Here is a 26,218-nt window from a genome sequence, read left to right as displayed (position 1 = left end):
AAAAAACTTTTAAAACCAAAGAGTTTAACTTCCTTAAAGAAACAGAGAAAAGGGCTTTTGAGGCGGTATGATTGATGACATGCTGAATGTAGCATTAGATTATTGTATGAAAACATAAATTTTTATTTTCTCAGTTTCTGGGGTGCAAACTACTACAGCTATGGGAGTGAGTGTTTCTTTTTAATGCCCTGAAAAATATTAGGTGGAATACCTTTTTATAAAAATAACAGGTCTGAGGAGAATGTAGAAGCATGTCTAAATTTTTGAAGTTTCTTTAAAAATATTTTTGTTCTTTTTGGACAAATTTGTTTTTATTTATAGGAAATACAACTTTAATGTCATAACTTAGTAAAAGAGCAAAATAGGGTAAGTTGGCCTGTAAACCCCATTTTAGAATGGGGTTAAAAATTATAGGGTTTACATACTAAATTGTTATGTATTTTTATTATTTGGGCTACTTTCATTGAAAAAGTTTACCCAATATTTAATAACCTCTAAGAATGAATTGGCATAAAATATCCACAGATTAATCAGGAGTCATCTTAATTGGTGGCACATTATGTAAATATACTAAAGCCAGATATTTACTAATAATCCACAAATGAAAATTATGCTATCATATGTAGAACTCAGAAGTTAAAATAGCTATACCACTCTTCCGTACTTAACACCTAGGCCGCATGTGGAGTACCATGGGAAGACTTGTATTTTTAGAGAAGCAAGGCTCTGGGTAGGTGTAACCTTCCTCTTATAGTTTATCATGAACAGTTGGTATGAAAAGGAATGACTGGAAGTTTGCAGAGTACACAGAATAGCACGAAGATAAGTAAACATATTCCACTTTATGAAATAACCATGTGCTAGCCAAGAGAGATGAGAAGTAATTTTCTTTTTTGTAGCATGCCTTAGTTTTTCTTAACTCTATAACACTAGGAATGTGTTTCTATGGAAAATAGTTACCCACAAAGGATTGCATGAATATCTTTTGTGAAAACGAGAAAAAATTTTAAATCTCTTACATATGTCCTCCTCTCCCTAGGACAGTCGTGGTTTATGCTTGCTGTCCTAGCATAGTTAATAATAGTACTTCACTCTCAAAAATGTCTCAATTTGGATCATAAATTGTATGCTCACCCTGATTATAGAAGATTGTGAAACTTGTAGTCACTATTTAGCAACCAAGTTGTTATTTTTTGTGTGTGTGTTGGATTCTCACTCTGTTGCCCAGACTGGAGTGCAGTGGCCGCTCCCGGCCACCGCAGCCTCGACCTGCTGGGCTCCAGCGATCCTTCCGCCTCAGCCTTCCAAGTAACTGGAACTACAGGCGCGCGCTACCACGCCCGGCTAATTTTTGATTTGCCAAGCTGCCCAGGCGGGTCTCGAACCCACAGGCTCAGGCAGTCCACTCACCTCAGCCTCCCAAAGGTGCAGGATTATAGACTGAGCCACTGAGCCCAGCTCAAGTTCTCTATAGAGCTTTTCTGATTCTGAAGTTTCTTCTCTGCTGTGATTTATCTTTTGGCCTCTCTGAACCCCCATTTCCAAATGAACAGTTTTTAGAATTACTTTTACTTTTAGTTGATGATAATAAGGAAAGGAGTAGACACAGATTTGATTAATTTTAATTTTAGTTTTTTTCTTTTTGAGTCAGTCTCACTCTGTCACTCAGACTGGAGTATAGTAGCATGTTCATGGACACCGCGATCTCGAGTAGCCGGAACTACAGGCTCATGCCACCACACCCAGTTAATATTTTAACTTATTGTAGAGGTGAGTTCTCGCCATGTTGCCCAGGCTGGTCTCGGACCTATGGGCTCAGACAGTCCTTTCTACTTGGCCTCCCAAAGTGCTGGGATTACAGGCTTGAGCCACTGCACCTGGCCTAATTGAAACATTTTTATTTTGAAAAATTCTAAATACTACAAAACAGAATAGAAAAAATAGACTCCCTCTGGAGTTGTTTTTTTTTTTTTTTTTTGAGTTGGAGTCTCACTTGGTCGCCCAGACTGGAGTGCAGTGGCTGCTCCCGACCACCGCAGCCTCGACCTGCTGGGCTCCGGCGATCCTTCTGCCTCAGCCTTCCAAGTAGCTGGAACTACAGGCGCACGCTACTACGCCCGGCTTATTTTTTAAATTTATTGTAGAGATGAGGTCTCGCTAAGTTGCCCAGGCGGGTCTCGAACCCGCGGGCTCAGGCAATCCACCCACCTCAGCCTCCCAATGGTGCAGGATTACAGGCTGAGCCACCGAGCCCGGCTCTAGATTTTTCAATAACCAATGTGTTTTTTTTATTTTTTATTTATTTTAAAGATGTGGGGTACAATTCAGGGTTAACTAATACATTTTTATGCCTTAGAAGAAAAGCATGATCTTTTTGGGTTGGTTGGTTGGTTGGTTGGTTTTTAGGAATTAGATTTTCTTGACTTAATATAAGCAGTTCAAAATAAGAAACTCCTTTCTCTAATACAAATTATCTCTCTTGAAATGCTGTATAATATTTGTCTTGGGATTTCAGGTACACTTGGGATACTCGTGTACTTGGCAATAGAGAGTCATCAATTAACATTTATTGAGTGATTCATCCTTAGACCTGAAATTTATGCTATTTATTTATTTTTTCTTTCTTTTCTTGAGTCGTGTCTAACTTTGTCACCCAGCACCTAGGTTGGAGTGCAGTGGCCACAATCGTGTCTCACCACAGCCTCAACCTCCTGAGCTCAGGCAATCCTTCTGCCTCAGTCTCCCGGATAGCTGGGACTACAAGAATGCGCCACCACGCCCAGCTAATGTTATAATTTTAATTTTTTTTTAGTGTCTCAAACTTCTGTGCTCAAGCAGTCCTCCCTTCTTGACCTCCCAAAATGCTAGGGTTACAGGAATGAGCCATTATGCCTGGCCTGAAATTTATGTTATTAGAAAGGGTGCCCTCTGGGCGCAGTGGCTCAAGCCTGTAATACCAGTACTTTGCGAGGCCAAGGTAAGTGGATTGCCTGAGGCCAGGTCTTCAAGACCAGCCTGAGCAACTTGGTGAGACCTCAAGTTAAGGTCTTAAAAAAGTTAGCTGTGCGTGGTGGTGCACACCTGTGTTCTAGCTACTTGGAAGGTCGAGGCAGAAGGTTCTCCTGAGCCCAGCAAGTTGAGACTGCGTTGGCCGTGAGCTTGCTGCTGCATTCCAGCCTGGGCAACAGAGTGAGACTCCAACTCCAAAAAAGAAAAAAAAAGGGTGTCTTTTTTGGATGGGGGGGATAGTGACAAGGTCTTGCTACATTGTTTAGGCTGGTCTTCTACTTTTGGGCTCAAGCAGTCCTCCCAAAGTGCTAGGATTATTAGGCATGAGCTACCATGTCATCTATTTTTTAACTTTATTATCTGAAATTTAAGTTATTTGGTTTTATATGTTTTTATTTTTAAATTTTTTTGAGAAAGCAGAATTTTTTATTTTTATTTTTTGCATTGCTTCATATTCTAACAGATGGGTTTTTTTGGTTTGTTTTTTTTTTTTGAGTTGGAGTCTTACTCTGTCGCCCAGGCTGGAGTGCAGTGGCACGCTCACGGCCACTGCAGCCTTTACTTGCTGGGCTCAGATGATCCTTCCACCTCAGCCTTCCAAGTAGCTGGAACTACAGGCATGTGCTACCATGCCTGGCTTAGTTTTTGTTTTATTGTCTAGATAAGGTCTCATCAAGTTGCCCAGGATGGTCTCAAACCCCTGAGCTCAGGTGATCCTCTTGCCTCGGCCTCCCAAAGTGCCAGGATTGCAGGCTTGAACCACTGCACCTGGTCGAAGCAGAATTTATTGGGAGGACAGAAAAGCTCCCACAGTGGGAGGGAACCTGAGGGGGTTGCCTGATGTTTTTAAATAAACTACTAAATCACTAAAAAATCTTAAATCTATTAAATGTTTTATCATCATTTTAGCATTGAAGCATTTTAATATCTAATATAAGCTAAAAATATTAAATCAGGTTATATCAAACAGTAGAGAAATAATGATTAAAATGTGAGGATTCTGAAATTGATAGACTGTGGTTCAAATTCTAGCTGTAATTTTTTTGTACTGGCTTTTGCCAAGTTTTTTGGTGAGTTTACTTCTTTGGCCAAAGAGAAATAATACGTTCTTTATAAAGTTTGGGCATTACATGAGCTTATGCATGTAAAATGATTAACGAAACAGTGACTGATACAAAATAAGCATCCAGTCAATGTTAGCTTTTATTTTGAAAGGTATTATTATGAATATGTGATTGGTTATCTAAATTGTCTGAACCTTACTCAGAATAAGTAATATTCATATGCTGTAACTAACACCTGATTTTCATTACTTCATTGGTTATATGAGAAGAACCAACTGTTAACAAAAGAGTAATTGGTATCTAAATGAAATTTGAGGCCTCTGACTTTACAAAATATGCCAGTGCTTACTATATAAATATAATCACACTAAAAAAGTAATAAATATTTATGCCAGGCGCAGTGGCTCACATCTGTAATCCCAGAACTTTGGGAGGTCAAGGAGGGAGGACTTCTTGAGTCCAGGGGTGTTTGAGACCAGGCTGGGCAACTTGGCGAGACCTCGTCTCTACAGTAAATCAAAAAAATTAGTCAGGTGTGGTGGCGCGTGCCTGCAGTTACAGCTACTTGGAAAGCTGAGGTGGAAGGATCACCTGAATCCAGCAGGTGGAGGCTGAGGTAGCTGTGAGCATGCCACTGCACTCCAACCTGGGCGACAGCATGAGACTCTGACTCAAAAAGAAAAAAGAAAGAAAGAAGAAGGAAAAAAATAACATATATATATGTATATATATGTATGTTTATTTTTTTGAGTCGCAGTTTCAGGCTGGAGTGCAGTGGCACACTTACCGCCACGCCAGCGTTGACCTGCTGGGCTCCAGTGATCCTTCCGCTTAAGCCTTCCAAGTAACTGGAACTACAGGTGCATGCTACCGTACCCAGCTAATTTTTAAAAAATTTATTGTAGAGACTAGTTCTCGCCAGGTTGCCCGGGCTGGTCTCGAACCTTTAGACTCAGGCAATCCACTTACCTCAGCCTCCCAAAGTGCTGGCTGAGCCACTGAGCCTGGACAAACAAACAAATATTTAAGGAAACAAGGCTCCTTTTTGGAATTCACTGTCCCTTTCAAATATTCTTAGAGATTGTATTATTTGATATGACTTTAGGGTTACCATGTATGCTGACTAGTATCCCAGGGTTGTTTTTTTTTTTTAACTCTAGAAAATTTTTTTTTTTTTTTGAGTCAGAGTACAGTGGCACAGCATACTCATGGCCACCGCAGCCTCGACCTGCTGGGCTCAGGCAATCTTTCCCCCTCAGCCTTTCAAGTAGCTAGAACTACAGGCACACACTATCATGACTGGCTAATTTTTTGACATATTGTAGAGATGAGGTCTTGCCAAGTTGCCCAGGCTGGTCTCAAACCTGTGGGCTCAGTCAGTCCTCTCACCTTGGCCTCCCAAAGTGCTGGGATTATAGGCATGAGTCACTGCACCTGGGAAACTCTAGAATTTTAATAAACATTTGCATTCCATTGCCCTCAAAGTGTTAAAGTCATATGATACCAGATTGCTCATTAGTTCAGGTTTTTTTGTTTGTTTTATTTTTAACTTTAGAATTGGAGTGAGGTTGAGGAATGCTAAAATGAATTCGGATTAGTTGATAATATTTTAGATATATGAATGAGAGTTTTATGAAAGGACAATATGGTGGACTAAAATATATTGCCTCTCCCCGTACCACACCAAAAAAAAAAACACCACAAAAAGAATATCTTTATAGAGATATATGCTGAAATGTTTATGGTTGAAATGATATTTTGTCTGAGGTTTGATTTAGATGGAAAGACAGCAGTAGATGAAATATAGTCAACTATGAGTAAAGTATTCATAGACTTAATTATGGTGGACCTTGGTAAAGCAGACTAGTGAGCATAATCAGATGTTTCAATGTTTCCCTGTTCGTGTTACCTGGCCAATTCCCAATCCTCTTCTGATAACAGAAAAACAGAGTAGCTAACTTGAATATGTATTGACTTAATAATAAAAGAGAAATTTTAATATTATAAAGAGGTCTCTTCAGAAAGCGTTCCTGACCAGAAGATTAAGGATTCAAAGGGGTATTTAATAATATGTTCTAAAAAGTATCTTATAAATATGAGATCAATGCCAGTGAGGGTTTAGCTAAGAAAATTAGCAATATTTGAGTAAGAGGGCAGATTATTCTGCAGCTATTAGTAAGTCTTCATTTTATTTTATTTTATTTTTTTTAGTAGGAGTCTTACTCTGTCACCCAGATTGGAGTACAGTGGCATGCTCATGGCCTCCACAGCCCTGACTACAGGCCCACACCACCACATGCAGCTACTTTTTTTTTGATTGATTATAGACATGAGTTTTCGACAAGTTGCCCAGGCTCATCTCAAATCTCTGAACTCAGACAATCCTCTCATCTCTGCCGCCCAAAGTGCTAGGATTACAGAGGTGAGCCACCATGCCTGGCTAGTAAGTCTTACTTTTAATGACAATTTGCTACAAGACTCCAGCCACAGGATCTCTCCATTTGATACAGTTGCCTTGTATGCAGGAAAGTGGTTCCTTTTTGCCTTCCTCATGACCTCTAATTGTCCCTGATATTTTAACACTACATACCAAAAGAGATGCCTGCAATATGCCAAGTACCTTGTTAGGTTCTCTTATGAAAATTATCTCAATTCTCAAAATAGTGCTAGGAGGTGGTTTGCAAATGAACAAACTGAATCAAAGTGATCACAGAACTAGTAATAGAGTGAGCCAAGACTGTGGTAACAATAATTTTTTTTTTTAGTTGGAGTCTTACTTCGTCGCCCAGGCTGGAGTACAGTGGCACACTCATGGCCACCGTATTGTCAACCTGCTGGGCTTCGATGATCCTTCCACCTCAGCCTTCCAAGTGGCTGGAACTACAGGCGTGTGCTACCACACCTGGCTAATTTTTTATTTATGGTAGAGACGAGGTCTTGCCAAGTTGCCCAGGCTGGTCTTGAACCCGTGGGCTCCCAAAGTGCTGGAATTATAGACTGAGCCACTGACCCTGGCCAGCTCCAGTATCTTTTTATTATGCCATATCACCACTTTATTTAAGGAACCTTTTACCTCTACTGATAAAACCTGCGCTTCTCTCTCCTCCTGACTTTTTTTGCTGCCCACCTGTAGTTCTGATATTTTTTCTTTAGGATTCTTTGCCAGAAATTGCATGGACCTTCTGGATTTGTGATACACAGAGAGAAAGGAAATGGATGGTTGTTTTCAGGTGTGTTATCCCTTACTATAATGATTGTAAATTCTGACTTCTTTGGTATATTTTTAAAAAGTTAATAAACCTCTTCCAAACTACCTTTTCGTTCAAGAAATGGCATAGAGTAGAGGCCTGTGAATCCCTAGAAGTTTTTATATTAGATTTTGTTTGCATTTTTCTGAGAAAAGGGTTCATAATCTGGTTTTTTTTCCTTTTTCTTTTTTTTTTTTGAGTCGAGTCTCATTGTCACCCAGGCTGGAGTGCAGTGGCATGCTCACAGCCACCTCAGCCTTCACCTGCTGGGCTCAGGCAATCTTTCTGCCTCAGCCTTCCAAGTAGCTGGAACTGCAGGCACATGTCACCACACCCAGCTACTTTTTAAAATTTATTGTAGAGAGGAGTTCTTGCCAAGTTGCCCAGGCTCGTCTTGAACCCCTGGGCTCAAGGGATTACAGGTGTGAGCCAACGTTAATAATCTTTATCAGATTCTCATCCCAAAAGTGTAAGAACTACATACAGATAGACCAGGTGCAGTAGTTTATGCCTATAATCCATCCCAGTGCTTTGGAGGGTGAAGCAGGAGGATCACTTGAACCCAGGAGTTTAAGACCGGCCTGGGCAACATAGCAAGATCACATCTCTACAAAACATTTGTAAAAAATTAGTTGGGAGACCAGGCGCAGTGGTTCACGCCTATAATTCCAGCACTTTGGGAGACTGAGGTGAGAGAATTGCCTGAGCTTACAGGTTTGAGACCAGCCTGAGCAACTTGGTGAGACCGTGTCGCTACAATAAATCAAAAATATCGGCCATGTATGGTGGCACCTGCCTGTGGTTCCAGCTACTTGGAAAGCTGAGGTGAAGGAATCTCCTGAGTCTAACAGGCCAAGCTGCAGTGGCCATGAGTGTGCCACTATACTTCACCCTGAGCGACTGAGTGGGACTCCAACTCAAAAAAAAAAATAAAAATAAAAATTAGTTGAGTGTGGTGCCATGTGTCTGTAGCCCTAACTGCTAGGGAGATTGAGATAGGAGGATTGCTTGAACTCAGAAGTTTGAGATTACAGTGAGCTATGATTGCATCACTACACTCTAGCTTGGATGACAGACTCTTAAAAAAAATATATATATATATATATATGTATGTATGTATATATACACACACACATACACACACACAGATAGATAGATAGAGATATAGATAGATAGATACCTTAAGGTTTGGTCCCTGAGAGAAACAGGTACTAGACTCAGTTAATCCTGCTTGGGCCTGAAAAGTTACCTCCTTTTGACCTATTGGGCCAAGCAGCAAACTACTATGAAGCCCACCTGTGAAAGTACCCCCCACCCCACGCAGATGGATAGGCACACACCATCACACCACACCCAGCTTTTTTTTTTGCACTCTTTTTTTTTTAGAGACAGTCTGTGCTGCCCAGGCTGGTGTCTAACTCCTGGTCTCAAGCAGTTCTCCCCCCTCAGCTTCCCAAAACTTTGGGATTATAGGCATGAGCCACCACACCAGGCCTGTTTTCTTAGCATAAATAAATGATCTGTGAATTCAGTTTCTTTCTTTCTTTTTAAATAGATTTACCTTTCCTTAGTGGTTGTTGTTGGAGGCAGTTTCTTTTTTATTTTTAGTTGGGTTCTGTCACCCAGGCTGGAGTGCAGTGGCACCATCACAGCTCACCTGCAGCCTCGACCTCTTGGGCTCAGGTGATCCTTCCATCTCAGCCTCCTGAGTAGCTGAGATATTACAGGTATGTGCCACCATACCTGGCTAATTTATTTTTTATCTGTTTTAGGGACAAGATCTTATTATGTTTACTAGGCTGGTATTGAACTCCTGAGCTCAAGCAGTCCTCTGGCCTTGGCCTCCCAAAGTGCTGTTGGGATTACAGGCATGAGTCACTATGCCCAGCCCAGTTTATTTTTGAAAATTCAGGTAGTTGTGCAACTTAGTTTTATTTGTTTTATCAGCATGGCATAGTGCACATTGAACTGTGCTTGGTAAGCTCAATTTTTTTTCCGAAAGAAAATACTGTTTTAAAAAGAAGGTGTTACTAAAAGGTCTAGAAGTTACCTAAGATTTCTTAAAGGAATGTGTATTTCAGGAGAGTAGGTAATGGTGACAAGTAGATCTGGAACATTTGTCTTTGTAAAACTTTTTGGTTATGCATGTGTTTTTGTATGGTAACAGGCTGATAGCCAAGAAGCATTCATTATAGATTCCCTTAAAGAAGAGATTAAGGCAAATAATATCTCTGAGTAGTTCACCAAAGTAGGATTGGTGAGAATCATATAAGTATGTGTACCATAAGAATATGTGTACAGAAATCTGCTGGAAAAACAATCACAAGGTATTTATACCCTGGATTAATTTTTAGATATTAGTACTAGAGCAAGTGAAATGCTAGTAGGTTTCCTTTTTTTTTCTTTTTTTTTTTTTTGAGTTGGAATCTCACTCTGTTGCCCAAACTGGAGTGCAGTGGCACACTCACCTGTTGGGCTCAGGTGATCCTTCCACCTCAGCCTTCCAAGTAGCTGGAACTACAGGCTCACGCCACCATGCCTGGCTAATTTATTTATTTATTGTGGAGATGAGTCTCACCAAGTTGCCTGGGTTGTGGGCTCAGGCAGGCAATCCTCTCACCTCAGCCTCCTAAAGTGCTGGGATTATAGGCATGAGCCATCCACCTGGCCTACTTTTATATACAAAGGTGGGAGGAGTTGGAATTTAAAATATGAAAAGCCGTCTTGAATCTTAGTGAATTCTCTCTCTCCCTCTCTTTTTTAATTGGGGTTTTACTCTGTCACCCAGACTGGAGTACAGTGGCTCAGTCACTGCTCACTGCAACCTCAAACTCCTGGGCACAAGGAAATTCTCCCTCGGCTTCTAATTTTTTGTTAAGAGACAAGATCTTGCTGTGTTGCCCAGGCTGGTCTCAAACTTGTGGGCTCAAGTGCTACTCCTGCCTTGGCCTCCCAAAATGCTGAGATTACAGGTATGAGCCACCACACCCAGCCATTAGTGAATTCTTAAGGAATCCTAAATTCATTGAAGAATTCAGGGATGTGTGTGAGGACATGATTGCTTTTATGGGATGTGGAGTGGTGTCGTGGTGGTTTGCAGCTTGGCCCAGTAGGGATCCTCTTTTTTCCCTTGTCACCGGTAGTGTCATTCCCATGTTTACCAGGATATAAACTGTTTAGCCTTCTTGGCTAAATAAATGATGGTCCTTAAGGACATAAAATGAAAGGATCCTGTATTTTTTTTTAACTGTATACTGCTAATCATTAATTCTCACTAGTATATTTTTTACTGCATATTCCTAATCAACAGATGAATATTTTTATGCTTTTAAATTTTCCCCCAAAAGCTTGGGACCACTACTTTTAAGTTATTGATGGTTGTCTATAAGAGATTTGTTAAAATCTGGGGTGTGAAATTTTCAAAAATTATGTCTTTTCAAAAACCTCTTTGCACTGATAAAGGACTTTGGCAAAGACTCAGGGTATAAAATAAATGTGCAAAAGATAGTCGTATTCCTATACACCAACAATAAACAGAAAGCCAAATAAAAAGCACAATCCCATTCACAGTAGCCACACAAAAAAGTGAATTACCTTGGCATCTTCCTAACCAGAGACGTGAAAGACCTTTATGATGAAAACTACAAAACACTGCTCAAATAAATCAAAGATGATACAAACAAGTGGAAAAATATTCCATGCTCATGGATAGGAAGAATCAACATTGTTAAGATGTCCATTCTACTCAAGGCAATCTACACATTTAATGCAATATCCATTAAATTACCAACAGCATTCTTCTCAGACCTGGAAGACAATACAGGAATTCATATGGAAACATAAACAACCATGAATAGCCAAAACAATCCTCAGAAGAAAAAAAAAAAAAAAATCAAAGCAGGAGGTATCACATTCCCAGACTTTAAGCTTTATTATAAAGTTACAATAATCAAAAAAGCCTGGTATTGGTACAAGAACAGGCATACCAATGGAACAGGATAGAGATTTCAGTAGCAAAACCTTAATTTCTCAACCAACTCATCTTCAGCAAAGCCTCCACCACCAACCACTGGGGATAGAAGAACCTGTTTAGTAAATGGTGCTGGAAAAACTGGATGACCACATGCAGAAGATTAAAATAAGACCCCTACCTATCACCATACACAAAAATCAACTATAAATGGATCAAAGACCTAAACATAAAATCCCAAACTATAAGAACCTTAGAAAATACTGGAGACACCCTTATGGAAATTGGAACTGGCAACCTATCCCTGATCAAAACCCCAAGTGCCCATGCCATGAGAGATAAGATAGACAAGTGAGACCTCATCAAACTGACAACCTTCTGCAAAGCCAAAGAAACCATCAAGAGAGCAAGGAGACAGCCCACAGACTGGGAAAAAATATTTGCCAACTGTATATCTGACAAAGCCCTAACACATAGGATCTGCAAGGAACTCAGACATGCCAAAAAGAAAAAAATGAAGCCCCATTACAAGGTGGACAAAAGATATGAATAGATACTTCACAAAAGAAGGCATATGAACAGCCAACAGATACATTAGAAAATGCTCAGCCTCATGAGTCATCAAAGAAATGCAAATTAAAACCACACTGAGATGCCACCTAACTCCAGTCAGACGGTCATCATCAATAACTCAAACAATAGATGCTGGAGAGGATGTGGGGAAAAGGGAACACTTCTATACTGTTGGTGGGAGTGTAAACTAGTACAACCTCTGAGGAAAACAGTTGGGCGATTCCTAAAATATCTAAAAATCGACCTTCCATATGACCCCGCAGTCCTCCCTCCTGGGAATATACCCTGAAGAAGTCAGATCACTCTATGAAAAAGATACCTGCACATGCATGTTAATTGCAGCATTATTTCAATAGCAAAAACATGAACCCAAGCGTGCTGTCAATCAAAAGAGGACTTGATAAAAAATATGTGGTACATATACACAGTGGGATGTTATGCAGCCATAAGGAAAGACAAAATTATGTACTTCGCAGCACTTTGGATCGACTTAAAGTCTATAATACTGAGTGATCTTTCATAGAAACAACTGAATCTCACATGCTCTCCCTCATAAGTGAACCTTGAACAATTATCATAGTACTATAATAAAAGAATTGGCAGTATTTGGGAAACTGCCAGCGGAGGGGAGGCAGTGAGGTTGGCAGTAATGGGAAACTGCCGGGGGCAGGAGGGCACACCTCTTCATCAAGGGTACCTGCATGACAAACATTTGTATACCTACCCTAAATTGTACCCCACATCTTTACAATAAAAAAAATTTTTTTAATTATGTCTTTGAGTTTTTATATTGGTTACTGAGTATTGAATAAAGAAATACCAGTATTCAGAGAACAATAATGGGCCGGGCATGGTAGCTCATGCCTGTAATCCAGCTACTTGGAAGGCTGAAATGGAAGGATCACTTGATCCCAGGAAGTCAAAGACTGTGGTGAGCCGTGATCATGCCGCTGCCTTCCAACCTGGGCAACAGAGTGAGACCCCAACTCAAAACAAAAACAAAACAGGAAAATCAAGAGATGATTAATAGAGCTGATAAGTGGGAAAATACAGCATAGAATATGGTTGTGATTGTATTTTGCATAAGAGCTTAGAGCAACATATTATGCCAGTTGTATTTATTAACTAAAAAGTACTATTTTGTCAGTGTCCTGGGGTGGATTAACTATAAGTTTTAATTCATGACATGAACATTTTAGCCCAAATACAGATGAAATGTTTACTGAAACTGGATCAGAGATGAGCATGTGTGTCAAGGCTTTAAAGTCATTTTTCATTAATATCTCCTGAGAAATCTTTTGCAGTCTGTAAGTTAATTTTTTATTTGTCTATTTTTTTTGAGTCAAGGTCTCACTGTGTTGCCCAGGCTGCAGTGCAGTGGCACAATCAGGATTCACTGCAGTCTCGACCTCCTGGTCTGAGACACTCCTGTCACCTCAGCCTTCTGAGTAGCAGGGAAACAGGCAAGCACCATTACGCCACGACAATTTTTTTTTTTTTTGAGTTGGAGTCTCACTCTGTTACCCAGACTGGAGTGCAGTGGCAGCCTCAACCTGCTGGGCTCTGGCAATCCTTCTGCCTCAGCCTTCCAAGTAGCTGGAACTACAGGCGTGCACTACCATGCCTGGCTAATTTTTTATTTATTGTGGAGATGAGGTCTCGCCAAGTTGCCCAGGTGGGTCTCGAACCCACGGGCTTAGGCAATCCACTCACCTCAGCCTCCCAAAGCGCGGGATTACAGGCTGAGCCACCGAACCCGGCTCAATTTTTAAAATTTGTTTGTAGAGACAGGTTCTCACTGTTGCCCAGACTGGTCTTGAACTCCTGGGCTCAAGTAATCCTCCAACCTTAGCCTCCCAGAGTGCTGGGATTTCAGGTGTGAGCCACTGTGCCTGACTGCTGTAAGTTAAATATTTTAATGCTTGGGATGATGGGAATTGTTGAAGGTCCTGGGTCTTATAACAAGGTAACTGGCCTAAAGATGTTTGGTCTCATGGGCTTCTAGGAAAACAAATGTGCTCATCATTACAAAGATTTAGAATTATTCTATATTTAGTTTTATTCTCAGTATAGCTTGTGGTGACTGTAGTGATGTATATTTGCATTGGCAATGATTTGGGCCACAGTCAACAATAACTGGATATTTTAATTTTTTTTTCTTTTGAGTCTGAGTCTCACTCTCACCCAGGCTGGAGTGCTGTGGCCTATTTATGGCTACCACAGCCTCAACCTGCTGAGCTCAGGCGATCCTTCCACTTCAGCCTTCCAAGTAGCTGGAGCTACAGGCATGCACTAGCATGCCCGGCTAATTTTTTGATTTATTGTAGAGACGAGGCCTCGCTACGTTGACCAGGCTGATCTCGAACCTGTGGGCTCAGGCGGTCCTCTTGCCTCTGCCTCCCAAAGTGCTGTGATTACAGACATGAGCCACTGTACCCAGCTGGATTTTAAGATAATGTATGCTTTGTGATTCAAGTAGTAATCATTCATATACATCCAAAATGTTTTTGTTTTGTGACCCTCAGTGGTACTGCTGAGTGATTTTTTTCCATTGAAACATGTGCCTCAGAGTTTATGAGCCTTTTTGCCCTAAGTTTGTCACATTCTGACTTTCCTAGTACTGTCATCAACCCTCAAATAGTCTGGGCTGTACAATAGGAAGTGAGCAGTGGGCAAGCCAGCAAAGCTTTATCTATATTTATAGCAGCTCCCCATCGCCTGCATTACTGTCTGAGTGCCGCCTACTGTCAGATCAGTGGTGGCATTTGATTATCATAGCATGAACCCTGTTGTGAACTGTGCATGCTGTGGATCTAGGTTGCATGCTTCTTTTAAGAATCTAATGCCTGATAATCTGAGGTAGAGCTAATGTGGTGATGCAAGCGCTGGGAAATGGCTGCCAATACAGATTAACTTTAGCAGTGAGGTTTGACTGCAGAGAGATCATAATAAATCAGTTACTTGCAGATTCATATCAAAACCCTATCAGCGAGTGGCAAGTGAGTTGATATATTTATTTCAGTTGTACAGCTGCATTTGGTGGCAGACTTTAAGTCAGAATCTGATACTTATTTTAGTCCACTCATGGCCTGTGCATTATTTTATTTTCCACTTCCATCCGTGCCTCTTTCCTGCACTGCACACTTGTCTCAGTCACAGTTTTGGTAAGCCCACAAGCTAACCCTAGCCAAAATGAGTTAAAAAAAAATGTCACTGGAGAGCTTCTTTGAAGCATTATGATAAGTTGTAAAATTATTTCATCATGTATTACATTGTAATAATACTAGAAATAAAGTGCACAATAAATGTAATGTGCTTGAATCATCCCCAAACCATTCTCCACCCCACCCCTGTTCATGGAAAAATTGTCTTCCACTAAACTGGTCCCTGATCCCAAAAATCTTAAGGACCTCTACTCTAAGAGACTGCTCACTAAAAATAAGAACAACTCATCACCTACCTCAAATGTGAGCCACACTTGTGTGCTGTAGTCACTCCTTATCTTTAGTACATTTATAGAATATCACACTCAATTTATCTACCTGCTTTGGAGTGTTTCTCCTGTATTTTACCCATTTTTATTTATTGGCATATAACATAGAATGTTATGTCACAACTGTGAATCATGAATGTATATATACTTGCAGTTACTCTGCTGCAAGGAGAAATTTACATTCCTAAGAGCACAAGAAATTTTATTATCAACAAACTCATAACAATAATAGTTGACAGTAAGTTTTTTCTTAAGATGTGTCAGTAAGCCGGGCTCAGTGGCTCAGCCTGTAATCCCGTGCCTTTGGGAGGCTGAGGTGAGTGGATTGCCTGAGCCCGCGGGTTCGAGACCCGCCTGGACAGCGAGACCTCATCTCTACAATAAATGAAAAAAATCAACCGGGCGTGGTAGCACATTCCTGTAATTCCGGCTACTCGGAAGGCTGAGGCGGAAGGATCGCCGGAGCCCAGCAGGTCGAGGCTGCGGTGGCCGGGAGCAGCCACTGCACTCCAGTCTGGGTGACAGAGTCAGACTCCACAACTCAAAAAAAAAAAAGATGTGTCAATGAGTAAGACTTTTTTTTTTTTTTTTTTTTTTTGAGTCTGAGTCCACTCTGTTGCCCATGCTGGAGTGCAGTGGCACACTCACAGCCATCCCAGCGTCGACCTACTGGGCTTCGGCTATCCTTGTGCCTCAGCTTTCCAAGTAACCAGAACTACAACCGCATGCTACCATGCCCGGGTACTTTTTGATTTATTGTAGAGATGGGGTCTTGCCAAGTTGCCCGAACTGGACTCAAACCCGCGGGCTCAGGCAAGAGTAAGACATTTTAAATAACCATTAAGTGTATAATTATAAAACCTAAGCATTACTCATTAAATCTAGCAGTTGATGAATTGCATAAGCTTAATATATTCATCTGAACTTTTGTGAAAGAATGATTCCCTTTAATTTCCTACCACCTATCATGATTAACATGCCCCTCTTACGTATCCTTATACTCATTGTTAGAATAAAAATGGACAACTCCACTCAGCAGATGTGATATACACAGCTGATGTTTTTGGATTTGCTATAAATTAATCCTCAGAGGGGGAGAAGTTGTAGATAAGATTGGCCAAGAATGGACTGCTGGTTAAAATTGGGTAAGGGCTATGGAATTCATTATGGGGTTTTCTCTGGTTTTATATTTACATGAATTTTTTTGCATTACAGAAATTTTTTTCTAAAGATGCAAAAAATATGACTTGAGGTGGTGGCTCACGCCTATAATCCCAGCATTTTGGGAGGCCAAGGTGAGAGGATTACCTGAGCCCACAGGTTCGAGACCATTCTGGGCAGCATGGCAAGATCTCATCTCTACAATAAATCAAAAAATTAGCTGGGTGTGGTGGTGCATGCCTGTGGTTCCAGCTATTTGGAAGGCTGAGGTGGAAGGATCACCTGAATCCAGCAGGTCGAGGCTGCGTTGGCTGTGAACATGCCACTGCACTCCAGCCTGGGAGACAGAGTGAGACTCCAACTCAACAACAACAAAAAAAGATGCAAAAAATAGCATATCAGATAGGGTAAATAGTGTGAACAAATTTTGAAGGAGAGGAAATGTAATAACAAAGAAGATCTTCCTTTCAGGCAACGGAGTTTGAGTTAACCCAATAAGCATTAAGGAAACCATTGTGGATTTCGAATAGTGGAATGATAGTGATCAAAGTTATGTTCTAGAAAAGACAAAACCATGGAAGAATATAGAATATAGAATAGGTTAGGACTGAGACCCTAGAGGTAGCGAGGTCCAATTCATTGCAGTAATACAACCTTGAAGTCATAAGGTTGGTGTTGGTAAATGGATTGCTGAAAGACAGTGTGTGAAACATTTCAAAGAGAGTAACTCTGCACCCAGGACTGTCAGGTGCTACTTAGTGTCAGCACAACAAAAAAGTGTTTTTCCTTCATTTGGCCAGGGCATGGATTTAGACCATGTAGGTATGGGTGTCATAATGGAGTATAAAAGATGAGTTTGTACCTGTGGTGCAAATAAGTCAATATTTTGTCTCCTGTCTTTTAGTAAATCAGTATAGATAAGCCACTTTACAGCTTATAGGTTTCTTCTCTTTCCAAAGGTGACTAAAAATGAAGCATCATATTTTATACCCCAGAGGCAGAACTGCTAGAAGAGAGTTGATAATCTGTTTGAAAACTAAGAGCTCAGATCTTCTAATTTACTTGCATTTTCAGTCAGAGCTCTACAGATGCCAGCTAGATTACAGATGGCTAGCATAATTTGTTTTTTTCATTACTGGAAGAGGAAATTTAGAGCTTTGTATGTTCTATTAAAAGAATTAAAAGTTATCTCAAGGGACAACTGTAAGAAAATACATTGGTTCTGAAATATTGCTTCATCTAGGCTTTATTTTGAAAATCCCAGCTCAACTTTAGTGAAAAAGCAACTGAGATCTGTTTAATGTATAAAATCTTAAGAAGACAATAGCATATCCAGTCAGTAGTCTTGGTGAGAATTTGCAGTTGACTTTTCATTCTTGGGTTTTTATCAGAATGTAGAGAATTTTCTGTGGAAAAGACTATACTTTTCTTCTCACCATGTTAATCAAGAACTCAAAACTTGTGAAATGGCTTTAACATTCTGGAGGGTGGCTTTGCATTACTAATAAATGTACTCATGCCGTTCTAGCAGTTTCACTTCTAGGAATTTGTCCTAAGGAAATGTTTGTATATAAGGAAATGCATGAATGTAAAGAAAGGTACAAGTTTATGACTGTTCAGTACAGCATTGCATATGTTATGGAAAGTTAGCAAGTCTAAACATCTACCTGCAGAGAATTGATTTGAATTTTATTAAATCGGCCCGGTGCAGTGGCTCACACCTATAATTCCAGCACTCTGGGAGGCCAAAGTGAGAGGATTGCCTGAGCCCACAGATTCGAGACCAGACTGGGCAACTTGTTGAGAACTTGGCGAGACCTCATCTCTACAATAAAAATCAAAAAATTAGCTGGGCATGGTATAGTTCCAGCTGCTTGGAAGGCTGAGCCCAGCAGGTTGAGGTTGCAGTGCCTGTGAGTGTGCCACTGCACTCCAGCCTGGGTAACAGAGTAAGACTGCAATTTAAAAAAAAAATTATGTTAGAGCCATAGAATAAAATACTGTGACATCATTTCAAAGAAAAGAGTAGATTTGTACATACTCATAGAAAGATATCTAAAACTTACTGCTAGAAAGCAGATTACAGAACAGTAGAGTTGTCACTTTTATCTTTGTGGGGATGCACTTAAGAAAATTTTTCTTCTAGTTTTATACCTTTTTAATGTTTGTGTGTTTTTACAAGTATTTATTATTTTTATAAGTTAATTGTATTTTTATTGATACAGCCATTGGTGGGGGAGAGGAACCCTATTGTGTATATCAGAATTATTAAGGTTTAATAAATAGGCTATACATTAAAATATTTTTATTTTTTCTAATTCCAGGTTAAGTTCACAAAAGTCTTAATTTTATTTCTTCTGAATTTTAAAATTTATCTCTGAATTCTACCACTGTGAGACTTCTTACAAGTTAAACTTTTTGTAGCTCTTATTCTTTTTCTTTTTTTTGTTTTGTTTTGTTTTTTGTTTTTTTGAGTTGGAGTTTCACTCTTGCCCAGACTGGAGTGCAGTGGCACGCTCCCGTCCACCACAGCCTCGACCTGCTGGGCTCTGGCGATTCTTCCACCTCAGCCTTCCAAGTAACTGGAACTACAGGCGCTCACTCCCATGCCCGGCTAATTTTTTGATTTATTGTAGAGATGAGGTCTCGCCAATTTGCCCAGGCGGGTCTCGAACCCGCGGGCTCAGGCAGTCCACTCACTTCAGCCTCCCAAAGTGCAGGATTACAGACTGAGCCACCGAGGCCGGCTAGCTCTTTTTCTTTATCTATGAATTAGACTTTTTTTTTTTTTTTTTTTTTTTTTAGTTGGAGACTCACTCTGTCACCCACACTGGAATGCAGTGGGACACTCATGGCCACCACAGCCTTGATCTGCTGGACTTAGGCAAACCTTCCGCCTCAGCCTTCCAAGTAGCTGGAACTACAGGTGTGCACCACCATGCCCAGCTAACTTTTTGATTTTTTGTAGAGATGAGATCTTGCCGTGTTGCCCAGGCTGGTCTCCAGCCAGTGGGCTCAGGCAGTCCTCTCACCTTGCCCTCCCAAAGTACTGGGATTGTAGGCATGAGCCACCATGCCTGGCCAGAGTTCTGCATTTTTTTTAATCAGTTAAAAAATTTTGCCTAAACTAGTCAAAGTATAAATACAGGTATATTAACACCTCAAAAATATGCACAACCCACTTCATCTAGAATAAGTAAAAGTGGTTCCCATTTCAGGGTTTGAAAATGAAAAAGGTCTGCATTCACGGAGAGTGTAGCCTTATTAGAGATTCTTTTTCTACCCTAGTGTGTGATACATTACAAGTAAGAGGTCTCTGAAGCATACTCTGAGCCTCAGCACAGTAGGACAGAACCTCCAGAAACTCTTGAGAAAGCATTGCCCTTTAAAGAGGTTTTCAATCTAAATTATTTGAGGGCATCATTTTTATTTGATACTGAGGAGCCTAAAATCTTTCTGATTCTTGTTAAGGATACAAAGAGTCTGTGCATTGTTGGTTAGTTTAGCAGTAAATATCTGTTTATCATTATTTTATTTTATTTTTTGAGTTGGAGTCTCACTCTGTTGCCCAGGCTGGAGTTCATTGGCCCTCTGCTCACGGCCACTGCAGCCTCGACCTGCTGGGCTCAGGCGATTATTCTGCTTCAGCCTTCCAAGTAGCCGGAACTGTAGGTGCATACTACCACACCCGGCTAATTTTTGATTTATTGTAGAGAGGTCTCACCAAGTTGCCAGTGCTGGTCTCGAACCTGCAGGCTCAGACAATCCACTCTCCTCGGCCTTCCAAAGTGCTGGGATTACAGACTGAGCCACCCAACCCAGCCTGTTTATCATTATTAAATGGACTGTAAATTATTTCTTTTTCTTCAGTGTCAAAATAATTTAAGATTATAGGGTTTTTTTGGTTTTTGTTTGTTTAATAAAGATGAGCTCTCTCTGTGTTGCCTAGGCTGGTCTCGAACTCCTGGGCTCAAGCAATCTTCCTACCTCAGCCTCCCAAAGTGTTAGGATTACAAGCATGAGCCACCACGCCTTGCCCGTAGTATTTCTGTTTTTTATGGTATGTAGTTTTATCTTACAGCCACTCCCTTCTCCCCTTCCAAGTACTACTACTTACTAGTTTGTCTCTATAATATTTATTATTAATGAAATTTTTCATGGAGAAATTCTTATTATGGACTAATGTAGAATGTTTTAAGTTGGCTTTTAATTACCTCCTATTCTTAGCATTCTTATACACATTTATTTATTGTGCAAAGCCCAGTGGCCCCCAGAGAGAGTATAAATTTAGGTGAAGGGGCCGGGCTCGGTGGCTCAGCCTGTAATCCCAGCACTTTGGGAGGCCGAGGTGAGTAGATTGCTTGAGCCTGTGGGTTTGAGACCCGCGGGGGGAACTTGACGAGACTTCATCTCTACAATAAATCAAAAAATTAGCCAGGCATGGGAGTGAGCGCCTGTAGTTCCAGCTTCTTGGAAGGCTGAGGTGGAAGGATCGCCGGAGCCCAGCAGATTGAGGCTGCAGTGGCTGGGAGCGGCCACTGCACTCCAGTCTGAATGACAGAGTGAGACTCCAACTCAAAAAAAAAAAATTTTAGGCAAAGGAAACGGAGTAAAATGGTGTTATAGGAAAAGAAGTAGAAGAAAAGGAAATTTTTATTTTGGCTTTAAATTACTAAATCCTGATTTTTTTTTTTTTTGTCTCTCAATGTTTACCCCAATTTGTGTTTCTGTCTTTTCTAGTTTATCTTCGGTCTTGAACTCCTGAATCCTTTACCTGCATTAACTTCAGATTATAGGCCTAATTTTTACTGTACCAATTGTATGAACTTTTCACCAGATCTCTGAGCACTCTCAGAATTCATCTCCCTGTTTTCCAGTAGCTCCTTTTCATTACATCTAATGCTTATCACCTATTTGCTTCTTCTAATGCTTATCACTTCTCTCATTTGTTTTCTGTTTCCCACATTTTTCTTTCCACATTATCTGCTACAGCAAAACTGAAATACATGCTGTTGGAGAAAAGAGAAAATAGTTTTTAGCAATATTAAGGTTATTAGCAGCAGCTGCTCGTTTCTTCACATATACTTAAAGGGACCAAAGAGCCATTTAAACTCTTATTTGCTATAAAAACTAGTTCGTGATCATCTGTGAGTCAAGCAGACTTTTCTCCAAAAAATCAAAAAGGTGTTGTTCTTTCTATTGTACAGATGAGAAAACTGAGACTTTGAGGCATCGTATAAATTGCCCAAGCCAGCTGGCAGCAGTGCCAGGATTCATAGAAGAGAGATTTGGAGCAGGAAGAAACACAATGCAGATTTTACTTTGAAGAATTTAGGGCTCATCTATGTCAAGTGGTTTTTCTGACGTTACTAAACTACTTAAATTGTAAGCTAGAAATCAAGTTTCTCTCTCTCTCTTTGTTTTTTTTGAGTTGGGGTCTCACTCTATCACCCAGACTGGAGTGAAGTGGCCGCTCACGGCCACTGCAGCCTCGACCTGCAGGGCTCCAGCGATCCTTCCGCCTCAGCCTTTCAAGTAGCTGGAACTACAGGCGTGCTACCACGCCTACCTAATTTTTTGTTTTATTGTAGAAATGAGGTCTTGTCAAGTTCCCCAGGCGGGTCTCGAACCCACGGGCTCAGGCAATCCACTCACCTCGGCCTCCCAAAGCGCTGGGATTACAGGCTGAGCCCCCGAGCCCGGCCTCTTTTTTTTTTTAATCATAGTCTCACTCTGTTGCCCAGGCTGGAGTGCAGCAGCATGCTCACGGCCACTGCACCTTGACCTACTGTGCTCAGGCAGTCGTTCCACCTCAGCCTTCCAGGTAGCTGGAACTACAGGCACACACTACCACTCCCCGCTTATTTTTTTATTTTTTATTGTAGAGATGAGGTCTACCGAGTTGCCCAGGCTGGTCTTGAACACCTGAGGTCAGGCAATCCTCTCACCTCGGTCTCCCAAAATGCTGGGATTACAGGCTTGAACCACTGTGCCAGACTAACATACTTTGCTTTGCCTAAGGTGAAAAGCTATGTATGTCGTGGTACAACTGCATTGTTTTTATTGGAGATGTTTGCGTTTGAGTTGGAGGTGGAAGACAAGCATATAATACAGCTGCCACTTTAGTTCTCAAACAATTTGGTCATCTAGATAAAATGCTGTCAAATTTATTGCATTGTGGACTGACCTGTGATTTATAAAATGAAGTTGAAGAGAGCTGGGCACAATGGTTCATGCCTATAATCTTGCACTTTGGGTGATTGAGGCTGGGGGGACGTTTGTGACCAGCCCAGGGAACACAGCGAGACTCCTTTCAAAAAAGATTTTTTAATTAGCCAGGCGTAGTGGCACATACCTATAGTCCCAGTTAGTCTGGAGACTGAGTCAGGAGATTACTTGAGCCCAGGAGTTCAAGACTGCAGTGGGCTGTGATTGTGCCACTGCCTGGGTGATAGTGCAAGTACTTGCCTCTTAAAAAAAAAAAAAAATTGGGCTTCTGCACTAGACAGGGATCCAGTCTCTTTCTCTCTCTCTCTCTTTCTTCTTCCCCCCAATCGCCGACGCCGTCTCCACCTTTGTGGTACCCTGAACCCGGCTGGAGCTGGTCTCCAGCAATGCACCACTTTACTAATATATTAAGTATTTTATGAAACACTAAAGTATAAAAATAATAAAATTAGAATAAGAACAACATATTTTAATTCTTGTCAATTATCATTAGTATCTCAAGGCACAGGTAGGGAAAGGTTTATTATTATAATGAATGCAATGCCTATTTCAAATAGTCCTTGACAAATTTGATTTTTTCCCCCACTTCTTGTCAGATCTGGCCAGATTGTCATTAAAAAAAAAATTAAGTTGAGAGTAAAAATTATCATACCAAAAAACCTTCTAATGTTATTTCTTCTTTTTACTATTTTGTAAAGTCATTCAAACAAGAAATTGAAGTAGTCTAGAAATATTTAATAAGAAATTCATCTTAGATATATAACAGAATTTTAAATAACCAGGTTCAGAAGTGGAATCTTAAAATTATTAGCTATTTTAACCCTTGTTGAAATTTTTTTCTGAAATTTTTTTCTTAATTAAATGTATTTATTTATGTATTTATTGACTTAGCAACTTTTTTTAAGTGCTTCAGAGCTATTCTATGTATCTACTAATTTTCAGTTTAGTATAAATACAAGAGCAGTAGATTGGGCTGAATGTATTGATTTCAGAATATATTTTAGTTGTTTATTTTTTTTTCATGAATCTTAGTTTAAAGGTTATTGTTTTTCAAAGGAAAAAGTTTGGTCATTTGTGGCTTATGGCTAGTTTGGAATTTAGCGAACTGAGATTTGTTGTATGCAGGATTTTTTTATTTACTAAGTGAGAAAAAAATTTCTTGTAATTTTATAACAACACTGTGTGAAAAACCTGACACCAAAACTTCTGAAAAAGAAACAAGGCATAGGAGTTGAGGATTCTTGGGAGGATTATTAAATTGAAGATATTTATAAATTACATTCAAAGTTAGTAAATTGTGGCTAATAAGATGAAAACAACGAATAACCCCCTGGAAAGATTTGAAGTGATATTGTTGCCTTTCAGAAAAGTGGGACTTGTAACATTGTGAGATGATACTCCTTCTGTGTCAGCCTAAGCAAGAATAGATTTTTGCTTTTTTCTCCGATAGATGCCAATGTTTAACATACTGAGTTTTATATAATTTCAAAAATGTCTGTAAAATATATACCTTCTGTCCCTGAATTAGTGAGTCTGCATATTTGTCTTTACTTTGAAATCTCATAATTGGGTAGTAGATTTCAGAGTGATTTTCATGCTTAAGGTAACAGGAAGTCATTACTTCCCAAAAAGTTTTTCTTATGAGAGTGAGAAAAATAAGTATAAATTAAAAAAAATTTTTTTTTGAAAGCAGGATTTATTGAAAGGACAGAAGAGCTCCCATAGTGGGAGGGGACCTTAAGGGGTTGCCCAATTTTTAAATTTATATAAGTACTTTACTGTTAATATGCTTGGGGAATTAAAATTTATGAAAGTAAAAATGCTCTTTTATTTAAAGTGTAATGATGAAGATAGGTAATGTAAAGCCAAAGAAATTAAAAGCAAAAGGACATTTTGAGAAAATAGCTTGTTCTTATATATCTAAACGTATACTGTGTTGACTTTATGTTTTGTCAGACACTGAAATTGAGGAAGAGAGATTTGGCGTTCTGGTGGTTTGTGGAGAGTTGATCAGAGATTGCTCCTTGGCCGAGTTGCTGTCTGCATAGGCTGTTAACAATTGTTTCTCTGGCAGCAGATCTTGTTCATCAGGATTGCATCATTTCTGGGAGAATGGCCAAGGTCCACAGCCTCAGTACAAAGACTGTCTGAAGCATATGAGGCCTGTTCTCTTTCTGAAGCGGCACTCCTCTTCCTGCCAGTCCTCTTCACGGGATTACTGAAGCAGACTTGTTCTGAATTTCTTTCACTGGATTGGCTGTTTATTGGACTCTTGTCTCCCAGCTGCTTCCGGCTCACCTGTCTGATGCAATTTCTTCTTCTGAAATCTCTGTGGAATTGTTCTTCAAACACTTTTTTTTTTGTCTTCTCTGAGAGTGACCAGGCAGATCATAGAGGTTTTGTACTTTCAGCAAATCATATAGTGAAGAGACTGTCAGAATGATAATACAGAGTCTTGGCCATTTCTGAACCCAATTCAAAAGACAGGGTAATTTAAAAAATTGCTGGCATATTCTATTTAATGTCCTTTTCCCTAGAAACCGTATGTAAATAAATGATAATTCCTCAGACAAGTACTCAGTACTGGACGACAGTCTGGTTCTCTTTCAGAATACAAGAACTTACTAGTGCTCTGTGGATTCTGTTGCATTGTTCTGGAAATAATTAAATTAATAAGAAATAGAAATTTTTTTTGCATTCGTTTTCCCCCACTGTACCCTCACGTGCTTTTTTTTTTTTTTTTTCTTCCTGGCCTTTTTCCTTCTTTCTTATATGCTTTTGGTATTTCCTTGCTTTATTTTATTTCTTCCTTGTATTGTGACCTTGATACTTTTTGTTTTTATAGTAATTCTGGATATGCTCTTTTAAAAAGTTTGTAAAGAATAGTGATATTTTCCAGTTTTTTAAAAATTGGAAATTGAAATTTCAACATAACGTGCATGTGTTCTAATACTTGGTAACTGGAATCCCATGAACAGCTCTTTTTGTGTTGATGCTGTATTAACTTTTCAGGTGTTAATAACTTATTTTGGCTAATGTTAAATTTGACTTTTGGAGAAAATACTGAAAAGGGGTATTGAGTACTGATCATTTTCCTCCCAAAGTCCTGGGTGATCTATTTTCCTTTTCTTTTTAGAGGGTAGAGAATTAATTTAAGCTCCCTTTTTTTTTTAATGTCGTTTTCATTATGGAGTTGACTACAGATAGAACAGACTCTCTTTTATTGCTCTTTTTTTATAGTAGGACAAAAGAAGAGATGGCATGGAGTGAGGGGGAAGAAAGGAGTAATAGGGACTTGTAATTTAACAGATGATAGAGGCCCTTGTCTGACTGGAGAGTAAATTTGACATTTGATTAAAGAAAAGCCTCCGATTTTGGGAAAGGTGTAGTGGAGAAGAGAAGCACCTTGTGGGAGAGAGAAAGAAGGAATCCCTTGAGAAATGGGAGAGACTTCTAATTTGAAAATAAGGGA

At 39.9% G+C, this 26,218-nt stretch overlaps 1 protein-coding gene across 1 annotated transcript in view; it reads left to right on the top strand.

Moving 5' to 3' along the window:
- The window catches only part of SETD5 (SET domain containing 5), an 85,940-nt gene that overhangs the window by 8,259 nt on the left and 51,463 nt on the right, over nt 1-26,218 (top strand). The window lies entirely within an intron of this gene.

Source organism: Carlito syrichta, unplaced genomic scaffold (genome assembly GCF_000164805.1).
Source record: "Carlito syrichta isolate Samal-C Ts95f unplaced genomic scaffold, Tarsius_syrichta-2.0.1 Scaffold312152, whole genome shotgun sequence".
NCBI classification, from domain to species: Eukaryota; Metazoa; Chordata; class Mammalia; order Primates; family Tarsiidae; genus Carlito; species Carlito syrichta.
Note: the sequence above shows the minus strand (reverse complement) of the source record. Positions and strands in the feature narration are given on the sequence as shown.